The sequence below is a fragment of the Dermacentor variabilis genome, chromosome 10, assembly GCF_050947875.1.
Source record: "Dermacentor variabilis isolate Ectoservices chromosome 10, ASM5094787v1, whole genome shotgun sequence".
In the NCBI taxonomy this organism is placed as follows: Eukaryota; Metazoa; Arthropoda; class Arachnida; order Ixodida; family Ixodidae; genus Dermacentor; species Dermacentor variabilis.
Genome location: NC_134577.1, coordinates 88,403,618 through 88,418,418, shown reverse-complemented (window position 1 = coordinate 88,418,418; position 14,801 = coordinate 88,403,618). Strand labels below are relative to the sequence as shown.

The window sequence follows — 14,801 nt, the reverse complement described above, 5'->3', positions numbered from 1 at the left end:
TCATTCGTGATTTTAACGCGACAGCGTTAAGGAGCTCGTGTCGCTGAAACGCCGGTGTCGTCGGCGTCGGTGGCGTTGGCCGTGAGCGATAAATCCCAGAAGGCACTTCATAAATAAAAAACATCTTGCAAGAAGGGCTGGTGGGAATCGAACCAGGGTCTCCGAAGTGTGAGACGCTACCACTCAGCCACGAGTTCGTTCCTTCAAAACGGGACAAAATCGCCTCTAGTGAATGCGGTGTTGCCCTAGAAACGTGCCGTAGAAAGTTATACTGCGGTGTATATCGGTAATTATGACCATGTAACTTACAGAAGTCGCAGTTTCACGAGTAGCGAAGTACTTTTCCGCTAAATTTCTCCTGCGCTCTGCGCACACGCAGAGCCATCTTGCGGCAAACACAGAAGACTCCCTCCTCGCAATGTACGGCGCTGCCCCGACACGTGGCGCGCCACTCGCCCCATGACCGCGTCCGCCTTCATGGTGCATCGGGGCCCAGCTATCTCTGCCGATCGCGTAACGGCTGGCGTAACGCGTTTGAGTAGGTGGTGCGAACGGGATGCGATTACGCTATCGCGTTCCACTCTTGAAGGCGAAGCTTAAGCGTCCTCCATTTTTTGTTCAGGCTACGCTAATTTTACAAAGAAGCGGAGGGAAGGGGGTTATTTTCTGCAAGGTATTCAGATGTGGTAGGCGGTGTCCGTGGTGCTGTGCGGTGCTTGTCCGAAACGAATCGAGCACGACGAAGACGACGAAGAGGCAATGATCCTTCCGTGAGGCGAATGAAAGGTAAAGAAAAAGAAGACCGGAAATGACGAACCAACAAATTTGACCAATAGCCATTTACCACGCGAAGAATGAGAAAAAGGAAAAAGAAGTGCCGAGAGAAGCTCGAGGAAAAGCACAGAATTGAGGCTTCATTATCATCATCAGAAGCGGGCAGTGCCAGGCAGCCAGAGCTCGTCGGGTTCCCGTCCCGAAGCCCAGCTGCTACCTGGCTACTCCATTTACCTGGCGATTCCTCAGCCGGCCACGGTACCCTGCACTTTGACCGGTACGAATTCCAGCCCTGGGCCTTCCGTTGGTTGTGTGGGACCAGACTGCGCTAGGCCTACCCTGCTGTTCGTTCTTAGGCCTTCCATGACCCGTCCGACCACATCGCGCTCATCCCTGGCGTCATCGTGAAGCGGAATATACCGACCCGCCGACCATACATTGACGTCCACAAGGTGAACATTCACAAACATTATTTATCGCGGCGTGGGACTATAGAGTTCTTGACACTTTAGTAGTTGATTCTCTGGGACTTTAGCTCTATTAGTGAAGTGTGTAGTACTTACGTGTTTTCGTAGTGTTTATCTTCAATTCGGCTCGCGCGTTCTTTTATTTAATGTTACACAAGATGTAAATTCCCTCGTTCCTCTGGGTAACGAAAGTTTCGCATCCATTAATCATTTTTACAACCATCTCTCTCAGGGAGGGCGTATACCTCCATCGCGATGTTGTTCAGGCTACGCTAATCGACGCAGAAATGCAGAATTCTATCCTCCTTCTTCGCCAAGAATACAAGAGACGCCCACGAGCTTTTCGACAGCTGCATGATGTTGTCGAGCAGCTTTTCGTCAATTTGTTGTATTATATAGATTTGTGAAGTGTGGTGCGCGACATGGTGCGGTGGTCGGGACGGACAGGAGCAGACGACAAGGGGTGCGCGCGCCGAGGCGAATTCGGTGCTGGAAGGAGAAAAACGACAACGCCGAAGAGCGTCCGGCACGTGAACGCGCGGCGCAAGAAAAGCAACTAAAAGAAGAAAAGCCAACCAATTAGGAAAGATCACGGGGCGTCAGGCAGCCAATCGGAGAATGCCTAATCGGCCAGAGAGTAAAAAAAGCGTGGTGCGCTGGCAAAAGGGGGGAGACGCAGGACGAACGCCTGGAGAGTTCCAGGAAGCGACGCCAGGAGCAGGTCAACCAAGGGACCGGGAGTTGAAGATGGGCCGTCGGGTTGCGGACCCGAGCCACGAGGACTTCACCCGACCGGGGCCTCCTGCCAGCCCGTTCCTGTGCGTCGCCCGTCTACCCGAGCGTGCCGCCAGCTGCTCAAGGCAGGTGAGCTTCTGCGCCCGTGGACAGGACGAGACCAGTCGGGCTACGGGCCCGAGTTCTGCGCCAGATGCCCGGCCAGAACGCCGCCCTCGTCTGTCGTGCCGCCTGCTGCCCGAGGCCGGCGTTCCAGCTTCTGTGCCCGTGGGCAGGACAAGAGCAGTCGGGCTACGGGCCCGAGCTCTTCACCCAGCTGCCCGGCCAGAACGCCGCCGCCGTCTGCTCGTGCCACCAAGCCGCCTGCTTTACCTCTCCAAGGCAGAGCTGGCGCGCTCCGGTCGCCGGTCAGTCAACTTACACCACGACCTTTGGTGAGGCCGGCGCAACTCCTTGCGCCAACTTGTCGCCGCGTCGCCGCGTCGAGACTGTCGTGTGTCCCTGCCGTCGTGGCAAGCCCGGACTTGCGCACTAGTTAGCTTCACACTAGCCCCACATGTGTCTTAACGCCGTGATGTCTGTTTGAGTGTTTGTTTTATTCTTTCTATTTCTTTCTATAATTTATTTTACGCTTCTAGTTTCATCAAAAGTCTTTGTGTGTGTGTGTTCAAAACCAACGGCTTTGTCCTCAATTGGGTTCTCGGAGGCTCCGCCTAAAAGAACGGTTAAAAACTTTAAGTACACGAACCGTTGTCCCCTTATTTGGGCAACACAAGATTCATGTTTGTGCGTCAAAACAGGGTAAAGGCACTGGCGGAGGAATGGAGCGCATTTTTCGGTTATTATGCGATTCTTAGCAACTGCAGTTTCTGGGATCTTTGATGACGACGAAAAGCAGTCCTCATATAGCAGGGAGATGCCATTGAGCTGTTCTTACTTATGACAGGGAAAAGATGGATAAATATCAGAGTGGTTCAAGGCCACGCGCCGTCGTTATATTTTCGGCAAAATCCAAACGGGAACAAGTGCATCGCTGACTGCTGCAACTTCTTCCGGGTATGCCATATTCGTGCATTCTTCAGGTGTTTATGTTCGTGGCTGAAGTTCTTCACGAATGGTTCTGCTTTTCCTCGGCTTAACTGTGCGATACCGTTTGCAACCCCGATTTGACAATCGACCAGCAGCTGTTCGTCGCTCTCGATGATGGCTTTGATGCCTCAGGCTGCTTCTGTGGCGACGAAAATCATGATGGAGGCGCGACGTGCGATACTGACTCGGGTCTTCAAGTACACTTAGGGCGCGATTACTGTGAGAACGCTGCGGCGGTATCGCATGGCTTTATCGATCTTAAGTCGATGACTTCATCATGTTGACTCAGGAAGTATATGCCGAGCATTACGACCCATGAGCACTGTTCCAAGACAACGACGGTCGCAGAGTAAGTCCGGTCATCAACTGTAACCCTTGCCATGCAGATTCCCGTCAGCGTTATTAAGTGTCCTCCAGCTGCCAAGATTTGATGGCCTTCCTAGGCACTCATGACTTTCCTCAACTTGTCGGACAAGGAAGGGGCCAGTGCCGACAGAGCAGTCGGCTCCTGTACAGACTGAGCTAGTGACGCTGTGATCATCAACCAGAACATCAAGGTCGGCAGTTCTTAGCGTTACATCGCGGAGAGTGTCTTATACGTCGAGACGTCAGGTCTCCTTTTTGCGTATTCTTCGCTTCGAGGAGGCACGTACCCAGGATATTTCTTTCAAGGGGGAGGGGGGCGCATCCCCAAGGTAACCTTTCTATGCAAACGAGGGGCGGGGTACCTTTACTAGCAGAAACGTTAATAATTCCCACCGTTCGCTATAAAGGCGCGTACACCCGCTAAAGAGAAATGAAATAAGGTGTATTTCACAAGTACACCTGTGATACACACCTATCCTTTACATGACAAACCAGGAACCACATCAAATTGGCTCGCGCAGGAAAGAAACGCAGCAAAGAAACAGCCAAGATCAAGTAAACAAGCGACAGCGTAAAATGAAGATTTCTAGTACTGTTTTTCTAATTAGCTCTGGAAGAATTATCGAGAACGATATATTTGTGGAACAATCACAGTTCTTTTGTACCCCTCATTTACTTCTCGACAAAATTAGGTGCCAAAACCGACTCCTATCGTTATTTGGGAAGTTGCTTAATGAAGCCTGGCCACCAGTCCCGTACAACCGCGTACAGCGCTGGACGCTGCGGTTCTAGGCGAACTGCGACACCGCAAGAGGTTATTAAAACATCCACAAAAGCACAGCTGAGAAGTGGCTACATGAGGCGGTTGGAATGATAACTTTAGAAGTTTCATTCAAAACACATAGAACCATTCTTCACATCCGGCGCCATTTCCTCTACTTCCTTGTCAAATAAAAAGATTTTCGTGGATAAATATTTTCACAAACAACGGCTAAATTGGTTATCGTTAGCTTTTCTTTCCTGTTTGGCTGTTTCCTCGGCTCTCTCTCTCCATAGATAGCTTAATTTTTCAATTTCTTGCGACTCTTTTCGTCCGTTGCCAATTTTGCACGAAAAGTGCTCTACAATGAAGGATAAAACCCACACGAGATAACGGGCGACATTAATATTTCTTATGGATTGAACGATTATTGCATGGTTTGCACGGTTTGCACGGTTGCACGGTAACCAGAAATCCTAATGATTACGTTGTGTTTAAGCAGTTTAGGAATAAATTAAATAATGACTTGCGCAAAGCCAAGCGTCACTATTACTCAGTAATTTTCGCGGGAAGAAAGAATAATTCAAAGCTAATTTGGCGTGCAATAAATGAGGTAATTAACCATAGAAATATCTCGAATGACATTGGCGAATTGGTTATCGACGGGTCACCAAAATCAGGCGTACTATTAGCCGATTGCTTTAACAACTTCTTCACCGAGCAAGCAACAGCAAAATATAACGCAGATGCGTGTTCTGTTATTTCAAATGAAACAACCAGCTCAGTATTTCTTAGCCCAACAGATCCATCAGAAGTATTTACCGTTCTCATGTCCTTAAGAAATAATTCCAGCTCTGATGTAGAAGGCCTCACAATTAAACCAGTAAAGTTTGTCGCTGACTTTCTTGCACTTCCTTTGTGTCATATTATTAACCTTTCACTAGAATCGTGTGTTTTCCCTGCAAGAATGAAACTGGCTAAGGTTACAGTCATTTTCAAGTCAGGCTCGAAAAACTCCATGAGTAATTATCGCCCCATCTCTATTCTTCCTCTTTTTTCGAAAGTGCTAGAAAAAATTCTGCTCAAACGTCTGCAGAACTTCTTTGATGCTAATCAGTTAATATCACACTCTCAATTCGGTTTCCGCAAAGGTTTTTCTACAGAATCAGCTTTATTAGTCCAAAAAGAAATTATTTTACAGAATATTGAAAACAAACTCTTAACACTAGGAATCTTTGTGGATTTCAGTAAGGCCTTCGATTGTCTAGACCATAATATTCTCTTAGACAAGTTAAACAAGTACGGCGTTAGGGGAAGGACACTTCAAATTTTCAGTTCATATCTTAAAGACCGTGAACAAATAGTGAACATAGATGGTTTTTGTTCATCCAAACGTTATCTGAAATGTGGCGTCCCTCAGGGCAGCATATTAGGACCTTTTCTTTTCAATGTCTATATAAACGATGTGATAACAATTTCGACAGAAGCTGATCTTGTAATTTATGCCGACGACGCTTCCCTATTTATCTCTGGTCTTTCGGTTACAGAAATAAATTCAAAAGCAAACAATGCCCTAAACAGCCTTTTAAATTGGTCTAAATTAAACAATCTCAAAATAAATACAACTAAGTCAAAAGCTGTTATTTTTCGCGCTATAAATCGTCACATAGGGACTAACTTAACCATTAACCTAGGCAATAATATTATTGAGGTCGTTAGCCACCATAAAACACTGGGTGTTGTATTTGATGAGCACCTTCGATGGACTGAGCACACTAATTACGTATCCCTAAGTTTATCTAAAGCTGTTGGAGCACTTTCCCGGTGTCGTGGCATTCTTCCAGTGCACATTAAAAAACAGATATATGTTTCATTATTTCAATCACACATTGCATATTGTCATCTTGTTTGGGGCACGGCATCACCGACTAACATGAATAGAATTGTGAGCCTGCAAAAGAAAGCCATTCGTATCATTGCAGACGAAGAGTACTGCGCACATTCCAAACCGCTTTTTATTCGGTTAAAAATTCTGCCCATCAGTGTTATGCTACCGCACATTATTGTATCTTTATTCACCGCTAAAACCACGTTTCGTACTAACTTCCTTATCAGAATATCAATGCTCAAGGAACGTGTACCGGCAGCCAACACTCGACAATTAGAAAAGTGGTGTCTTCCCAAAACTCGAACGAATTACGGTCAACAAATGTTAAAGTATATAATACCTTACACCCTGAACAATAATACAACCTTAATTGATGGCCCCGCAATAGATAAACGTGCTTTAATTGAATACTTTTTAAACAGTATAGCTTAATCGGCAACAGATTTATATCATGCAGTTTACATTGGGCATTTGGCGTTCTTTTGTGTGGACTAGTGTGGAATGATTTTGCACACATTGTCCAATTTCACTTTCTTTTTCTCGCTCCCCGTTTTTTATAACAGCTCATTCTTCATAAAATATTTAACTTGAAGTTAAGCATGTGTGCACTTGAATGGTGTGTGTGTGTATATATACCATGTACGCGTGTATATGTATATGTAGGTGTACATATATGTATATATATAGGGGCGTATGCGCGCCACTTCTACAGGTTTTTGCGTGTGTACGTGTGAATATAACATGTCAGTGTACAATATTGGTTTGTTATTGGTGTATGTATGTGTAAATATTTTTTTTGTTGTCGTTCTTCACAGCTTGGTGCGAACAGTTTCTTTTTTTCTTTTTTCTTTTTAGTTCTTTTTTTTTGTTCTTCAAAAAAAAAAGTTGCTTTTTTTTCCTCTTCTAGTCCGACATACACTGCTGTTTTGCCGCTGTTGCCACTGCTTGTAGGGCCTCAGGCCTCGTCAAGCTGCTCAATGAGCAGCTTTTTGTCTGGGGTCCATTTTTCCTTTCCTTGAGGAAAATAAAACTGATTCTGATTCTGTTTGATTGAAATTTCGAATTTTTTGGGGATGGCTGTGAAACGTAGATCGTCGAAAAGATACCAGTACGGCCTTTCTAGCGGCAGCACGTTGAGATTACGAAACAAGCATCGAAATAACGAGAAAGGCGAAAATATTCCACCATCTCTTAGCTGGGAGAATATCGAGCTGTTTCACGCCATCAGTTCAGTGGCCTTTTCCTAGACCCGGTGAGCGATCGTTTCGATGCCTCGGCCATAATATTGCAACAGCATTTCAGTGTTGACCGCCGAATAACTGTCAAGTCTCAAGACTGGTTTTGCGTCACTTTAGGAACATGATTCAGGAATGGCGGCTTGGGCGGGGGGAGAGGAAGGAGGGGGGGTACGCCGCTTAATTTCGGAGAACTATACATCACGCAGCTGGTCGTCATAGTTGGGTTGTTGAACGCGCTGACCTTTTCGTAAGTTTCCAGCCAGCTTTCCGGGTAACGAATGAAGATCCGCGGGAGGTTGGTGGTTCACTGGGCTGCTGCAACACGTTCGGTGTAAGTGCCACTGAAGCTGCCATTGTGCCTTCTATTGTTGCACTTATCGCTCATCTGAGGAACAAGTTCTTGTTCCAGGGACAGATATTGTAGCCTGCAGCTGGTTCGATGATGTGGGGCGAAGCTGGTGTTCTCTTAGAGATTCTGGCCGGTCCCACGGCTTTGCGGGGGCGTCCGGTACATGAACGCAAACGCCTCTACCAGATGCGACATTATGGTAACGGTGAAGAACATCGGAGCGAAAACTTTGAATCATTAAACTATTTACTGGACGAATCTGAGCCCACAACAGCAAGTGACACTCAAAGTACAACGATAGCGGTGACCACAGTCGGCGATCGTCGAACTCTGATCAGCGTGCTAAGCGTGCCAGCATAATCGCTGGTGCCTGCGTACCTAGTATAACACACTGCAGAATTCGGGTCGCGCGTACAATCTGGTCAGACAACGTGCCATGACAACAGACAACGAATAGAACCGCCGATACCATTCCAGAAACTTCCGACATATGCAGGCGCGTCCTCTGCCGAGCGATAACGTTCAACGTTTGGTAGCGGCTGAAAAGCGGTCACCGGAAAAAGATGAACAAGTACATGTGTCCATATGCCGTGAATCTGTAAGCGCCATTTCATTCGGAATGCCACATGTACAGTTTCATCCATTGCTAAATTGCACATTCTTATTTTTTCGTTTGAAAAACATTCGACAGTAAGTGAAACAGATCATGCGATGTTTGAACGTTCATTTTTTTTTTTCATTTATATTCAAACGGAAGGGCTTTTTTTTACATCGCGCAGGCGCTGCTATAGTCTTCGTCGCAAATTCTTCACCCAGCAGCAGACGGCAGACTATATTTCAAGCAGGTAGCCATTGGCTTCCCCAAGATGTGGCCAGAGAGCATCACAGCCCGACCCCTACAACCGAGCTATTTCGCCAATATCGACGTTCTGCATCGACAACCCTGCATCAGTCGTAAGACGTGGACTTGCCGAACTTGTCAAAACGCAGGTATGCCAGTTTCCTTTTGTTTCTAGAACAGGTGCCTCAAATTTTGAAATTTGCAGTTTCAGCTAAAATACTACGCAGTCACACACAACTACAGCATTCGAATGAGACGCAACGCACACGCAGCCGGAGTTCCCAAAAAAAACTACCGCGCGGGTTTCTCAGTGACGCAGCCGTGAAATAATTTCATCGTAAGCCCAGCATAACGAAAGCCCGAACAGCGCTTCCACCCGAGTTATCGAAGCGTATCAGATCGGAAACTGGTTCCCCATAGTTGCACGGGCCTTGGATATAAGTGCACAAAGCGATCTGTCATGCCGAGGGCTTGCGTTTATTAGATAGGGGCGAAATGCGAAAACACTCGTCTACGCAGACTTGGGTGCACGTTACAAAATTCCAGATGGTCCAAATTTCCGGAGTCCTCCACTACTTCATGCCTTATATTCAGATCGTGGTTTTGGCACGTAAAGCACCATAATATCGTTGCGTGAAACACACCAGTAGGCCTCTTGGGCTGTGGACTTGTACAAGGGGCAAACACATGTAGCATGAAACTGGCTTGTGAAGAACCGATGCGTAAGTTATGCGCATACGAACAAGTTTACAGAAGTAAGAGCGCGTTTGCGCAGGCACTTACAGAGGGATAACAAAACTCAAATAGGTATCGGGCTTAAGAGGAATCTTTAGCTTCGGGTGCTCCTATCTAAATACAAGTAAAAAGAGAACTCGTTTTTCTCAGGAACCACTGCACCAAATTTGACGAGGTTTGATCATTTAAAAGAAAAACTTAAAATCTAGAGACTGTTGGTTTCGAATTTTTGATTTAGTTCGTCAATTGGGTATTAAAAATTGGCAAAAATAGAAAATTTTCAAGAAACGAAACTATCAAGTTTACAACTATGTAACTCAACAACCAAAATTATAATAGAATTCTGTGAATTGCAATTTAGCACATCTAAGGCGGACAAAATTGATATGTTACATATGAATCTCGCAAAATTTAGTAATATGGAAATACAGCTTTTGCAGAACCTCTGCAAACCACGTAACAAATCGAATTTGTACGCTTTGAATGATCTAATGGATGACGTTTACAGAACTGCGATATCTGTTCTTGATGCAGAGCTATCAGTTTGTAAACTTCGTGGTTTTATTTTTTTCTAACTGTCGAATATTTGAAAATCTTTTTAACAAAATTCATGCCCTAAATCGAAATTGGGCTTCCAACGGTTACTAGAATTTTACCTTCTCTTTCAAATGCAACAAATTTCATTAAAATCGGTACAGGGGTTATCTCTGGACCGCTAGCGCATTTTACATGTATTTGAATAGGCCGCATCGGAGTTGGGCCCGAGCTAAAGCTTCCTCTTAACATCTCCCAAAGCTCTACTTCCTGTCACAGCGGACTCTGTCGTAGGGATCTCTGGCTTGTGCATGATCGCCTGTGGTTCGTTACCACGCGCTAAAAACATGGTGTACAAGATAAACTGCCCTAATTCAATGCAACACAAGTTTCGGAACTCACTCTTCTTGAGGCTGGTTTTCGATATGGCGGTCATAAAACCTCACCTTTATGGTAATACACAGGCGGCTCGCCACGTCGCTGGCGTGGACTGTCGTCGCTTCAGAAAGCGTGTTCCTAGAATTCTGGTATATCCTACGGAGGGACAAGATGTACACCTGCATACGCACATGGTGTGCATATTGCCTCTGAAAAAGCATTAGAACGTTCAACCAGGCATAAGGTACGAGCGCAGTAGACGGCGCTATAACGGCGACAACAGTGGTCCACACTGTACTGCTCGCGTGTCCACATACGACAATCCTGAGTCACTGTTTTTTTCCTCTCTCTCTCTCAATGTGTGCATCTTGTGCGCTACTTCCGTTGTACGCAACGAATAGGGCTGTCCAAAAACTGGACGCTATGCTTAGTCTTTAAAGCTACTGGAGATGCCTTTTGCGGCAGGTACGTTACTGAAATAATGGTGCAAGCGAAAACATCTTGAAGGCTTATACGGAACAATACCTGACGTCCTTTCTCCAAGTAAAGCCTGTCTTTGTGAAGACAAGGCCTCATTAGCCATTTGCACAGTTGAGTCTCCCGAGTTCTAGCTGTTCAATGGCTGTATAGTTGGCGCTATGCATCAAAGCTTCCATACCAGTTCCCCTGTGCTGCATATGCGGTGTAAGTATAACGGAAGCTACCGTACCTCGCAGGCAGAAAAAATACTTTCTAGCTACTTTGCTAAGCCAGTTGCACTTTGGTCCTATAGATACATCCATAGCCTAAGGCATTCAAAACAAGGACGCAAAGGTCATGGCGAAACTTCCAATGAAAGCGGCATGCAGCCTAAATTTTTTCCAGTTCAGAACATCATTCTTAACGAGATACGCGTCTGTGCAAGCGCTGGTGAGAAAATTACTGACACACAAAATTATGCGCATCCGACGCACTGTTGAAATAGACGTAAGCCAAGCGTTGTGTGCTGTTTGCTTTGACTGACATTAACTACCGGTGATATTCACGGCGAATGTTTCATTTATTCAGCGTTTAGTACAATAGCAGAGCGCTGAGTTGATGCTGACTGTTACTTTGCGCATGCCACTGCTGTTTTTCGTCGTAGTACACAAAACACACTGTCAGACGCGTTTGCTTCAGGCATTGTTATGCGCCACTGTTCAAAACCTCCGAGTAGGTTAGTATTTTCTTTGCCTCACACGGCACATTGCGCTTCACCGGCAGATAAATTTTCAATGATAACCGGCTGTGTTTGTAGCTATCGTTGTGCTTTGAGTGTAACTTGCTCTTGTGGGCACAGGTTCGCCCAATAAAACCTTAGTGAAGCTATTCAGAGTTTTGCTGCTGTGTTCCACCATCTGGAGGAGGTGCCCGCGCGTTCAGGTAACAAATGCCACCGCGATGCCGCGATGCAAGCCCCACACCCAAGGACAACGCCAACGTCAACAAGGACCAGCGAAACGGCTGTAGGCAGCAAGAACTGCTACCGTTCTACGGACATCTACTTGAAAAGACGAGGAAGTGCACAGACACGGAAGCAGCTCTAGTGGAAGCCCCAGTGTCGCCAGCACCCATCGTGCTGCAGCACCCAAAGGAACCACCGACGTTCCACGGATAAACATATGAGGACCCCGAAAGCTGCAGGGAGAGGTATGAAATTTACCAATTAAAACAGTGACGACAAACTGCACCATGTCTTTTTCGCATTGTCAGACGGCACCAGGATGTGGTTCCAGAGTCGACAAACCACCTTAACAAAGTGGTACCAGTTCTGCAGCGGCTTCCTTTAGACATTCACAAGCGTTGTAGGCGAAGAGCGAGCCCGAACTCCACTAGAAAACCGAGTGCAGCTGTACAGCGAGACCATCGCTATCTTCTCGGAAGAGATTACCTGTTTTTTCCCGCACGCCCACACATAAATGCCACAGGAGAAAAAAAATCCGCTTCTTGATACGGGGCGACAAGCGAGAACTTTTTGCCGAACTTATCCGCAACCCACCGAAGGCCATAGCTGAGTTCTTGAGAGAGGCAACGACGACTGAGAAAGCCTTGCGAATAGGCACTACATAATATAACTGCCAAGTGCTCACGACGCCGCAAGGCGCCATCCAAACACTGCGCTCCGATGACCTCCAAGAGACAATCAGGACCATTGTGCGTGAAGAACTGCGCAAGAGCTCGCCTTCCTACCAACCACAGCTGGCCTCCGTCACTAAGAGGGTCCAGCAGGAGCTACAGCGATCGCTTGGAGTTCCTCAGTTGCAGCCGCAATCGCCGCAACTCCAGCCAGACGCGATTACATAAGCCACCGTCGCCCGTCGCCTTGGTACCCCTTCGCTCCCATTCCAGGGCCCTGCATCCCCGAAATTCCGGCTTCCACCGCCGCCGCTGCCAGAAAGCTCGACAGTAGCCCAGTGCAGCGTTCCAAGGAAGACCGACGCTTGGCGCGCCCCCGACCACCGTCCGCTCTGCTATCACTGCGGAAAAGCTGGTCACGTTTACCGCTGGAGCCCATGCCGTGAAACGGGACTTCGAGGGTTTGCCGTGAACGCTCTGTGCTCTCAGCAAGGCGAATGCCCTAACAATATCGCCGACTACCTCGCCGCCACTCCGTGAAGCCCCTAACGACCATCCCGTTCGCCGTCACCAGGCCGCTACCTGTCGCCGTAGCGCCGACCGTACACTAACCAAGCCCGAGGCCGGTCCATCAGCCCTTATCCCGGAAACTAAAAGCAGCAACTGAGGGAGATACCGTTGCTGCTTTTAGTTTTGCAGGACGACGCCTTTTTAGGAGCTGAAGCGACGGCTTTAGTCACCACCGGTGCTTTCACACTTCGACGAAGACGCTGAGACGGTCATCAACACCGACGCAGGCAGCGTAGGCCTCGGTGGCGTGCTGGTTCATAGAAATGACGGAGTTGAAACCATAATAGCTTACGCTAGCTGGTCACTGTCAAAAGTGGAAGCGAATTATTCTACGACGCAGAAAGAGCGCCTTGCGGTCATTTGTGCTACGGAGAAATATTGGCCTTCCATGTGCGGCAGGCGCTTCAAAGTGGTAAACGACCATCGCGCTTGTGTTGGCTGGCAAACTTAAAGGATCCATCAGGTCAACTAGTGTGATGGAGTCTCAGACTCTAGAAATTTGACATCACCGTGGTGCGTAAATCCGGGAGGAAGTATTCTGACGCCGACTGCCTGTCGCGCACCCCTACTGACCCGCCACCGAAAGGCGAACTCGACGACGACGCCTTCCTAGGAACAATAACTGCAGACAACACCGCCGAACAGCAACGAGCAGATGCGGAGTTGTAAAGCCTTGTGGAGCACATACAAGACAATAGCTACGTTGTCCTTAGGGTATTTCGCCGTGGATTGTCTTGGTTTTGCTTGCGCAATGACGTCCTCGTAAAAAGAACGCCTCCCCAGTCCGCGCAAACTATCTTCTCGTTGTGCCAGTAGCACAACGAGAAGGTAGGGAGTCTTGCACACCCTGCACGACAATCAGACAGCCGGGCACTTTGGTTTTTGCCGTACACTCGCAAGAATACAACAGAAGTACTATTGGCCACTCGTGAGCACTGACTTCGCCCGCTACGTCAAGACAGTCCGTGATTGCCAGCGACGCAAGACGACGCCGACAAGCCCATAACGTTTATAACAGCCGATTGAGCGTCCTTGCCGAATGTTTTAGCAGATTGTGGTGAATTTCTTGGGACCCTTTCCGACATCAATATCTGTAATGAAGTGTATCTTCGTGGCCACCGGCCACCGCTACGGCAAAACGAAAGCCCTGCCCAAAAGTAGTGCAGCGGAAGTAGCGAAATTTTCCGTCGAGAACATCCTGCCACGACCACTGCCGACCAGGCACAAACGAGTGGCCTAACGAACGTGGGAACAAGACGCTCACCGCCATGTTAGCGATGTATGTAGAAATCGAACACAATATGTGAAATGCCGTCCACCCGTACGTAACCTTCGCTCACACTAGGGCGGTGCATGAAACAACGCAGATCGCACCGTACAAGCTGGTTTACGGCAGGAACTCGACCACGACTCTCGACGACATGCTGCCGCGCGTCACCGACGAAGTGCATCTGAAAGTCGCCGCCTGTCTTCACCGCGTCAAAGAACCTCAACAGCCCGCCCGCCTGTGGATCAAGAACCATTGTGGGACCGAAACCCGACACGACAACCTTCGGCGACGTTACGTCGAGTACCAGTCCTGCGACCGTGTTTAGGTTTGGACACCAATACGCCGACTAGGAGTTGGCGAGAAGCTTTTGCGAGACTATTTGGGAGCCTATAAAATCGTCTGAAGTATTCGCGCACTGGACATGAAGTCATGCCAGACAGTTTTTCTGCAATGACAGCGCCGCTGCTTTCGGCCTGAACTTGTCCATGTTGTGCACCTTCATTTAAGCCCTTCTACCCATACTAACTCAGGCAATTTCTTTTGCACCAGGCAAAGTCACAGGTTCATAAAACGTTGGTGCTGATTACATGATAAGTTGTAACCATAGGCACTAAGCATATGACAGATAATATAGTTCTGTTCTTGCTTGGTGACCGCTATGGACTGATTTATTGTCCATGTGCAACTATTTGTGCCTCAGTGTACAATTAAGT

At 47.5% G+C, this 14,801-nt stretch overlaps 1 long non-coding RNA gene across 5 annotated transcripts in view; it reads left to right on the top strand.

Moving 5' to 3' along the window:
* The first annotated feature begins 915 nt into the window (after positions 1-915).
* Positions 916-14,801, top strand: part of LOC142560793 (uncharacterized) — a 68,202-nt gene continuing 54,316 nt past the window's right edge. For 2 of the 5 annotated variants that reach the window (XR_012823432.1, XR_012823429.1), the window contains exon 1: positions 8,466-8,656. This is a non-coding gene — a long non-coding RNA (uncharacterized LOC142560793). Of the gene's footprint in view, positions 1,227-8,465; positions 8,657-14,801 lie in introns of those variants that run through there. The other 3 variants (XR_012823430.1, XR_012823431.1, XR_012823433.1) reach the window with 3 other exon arrangements.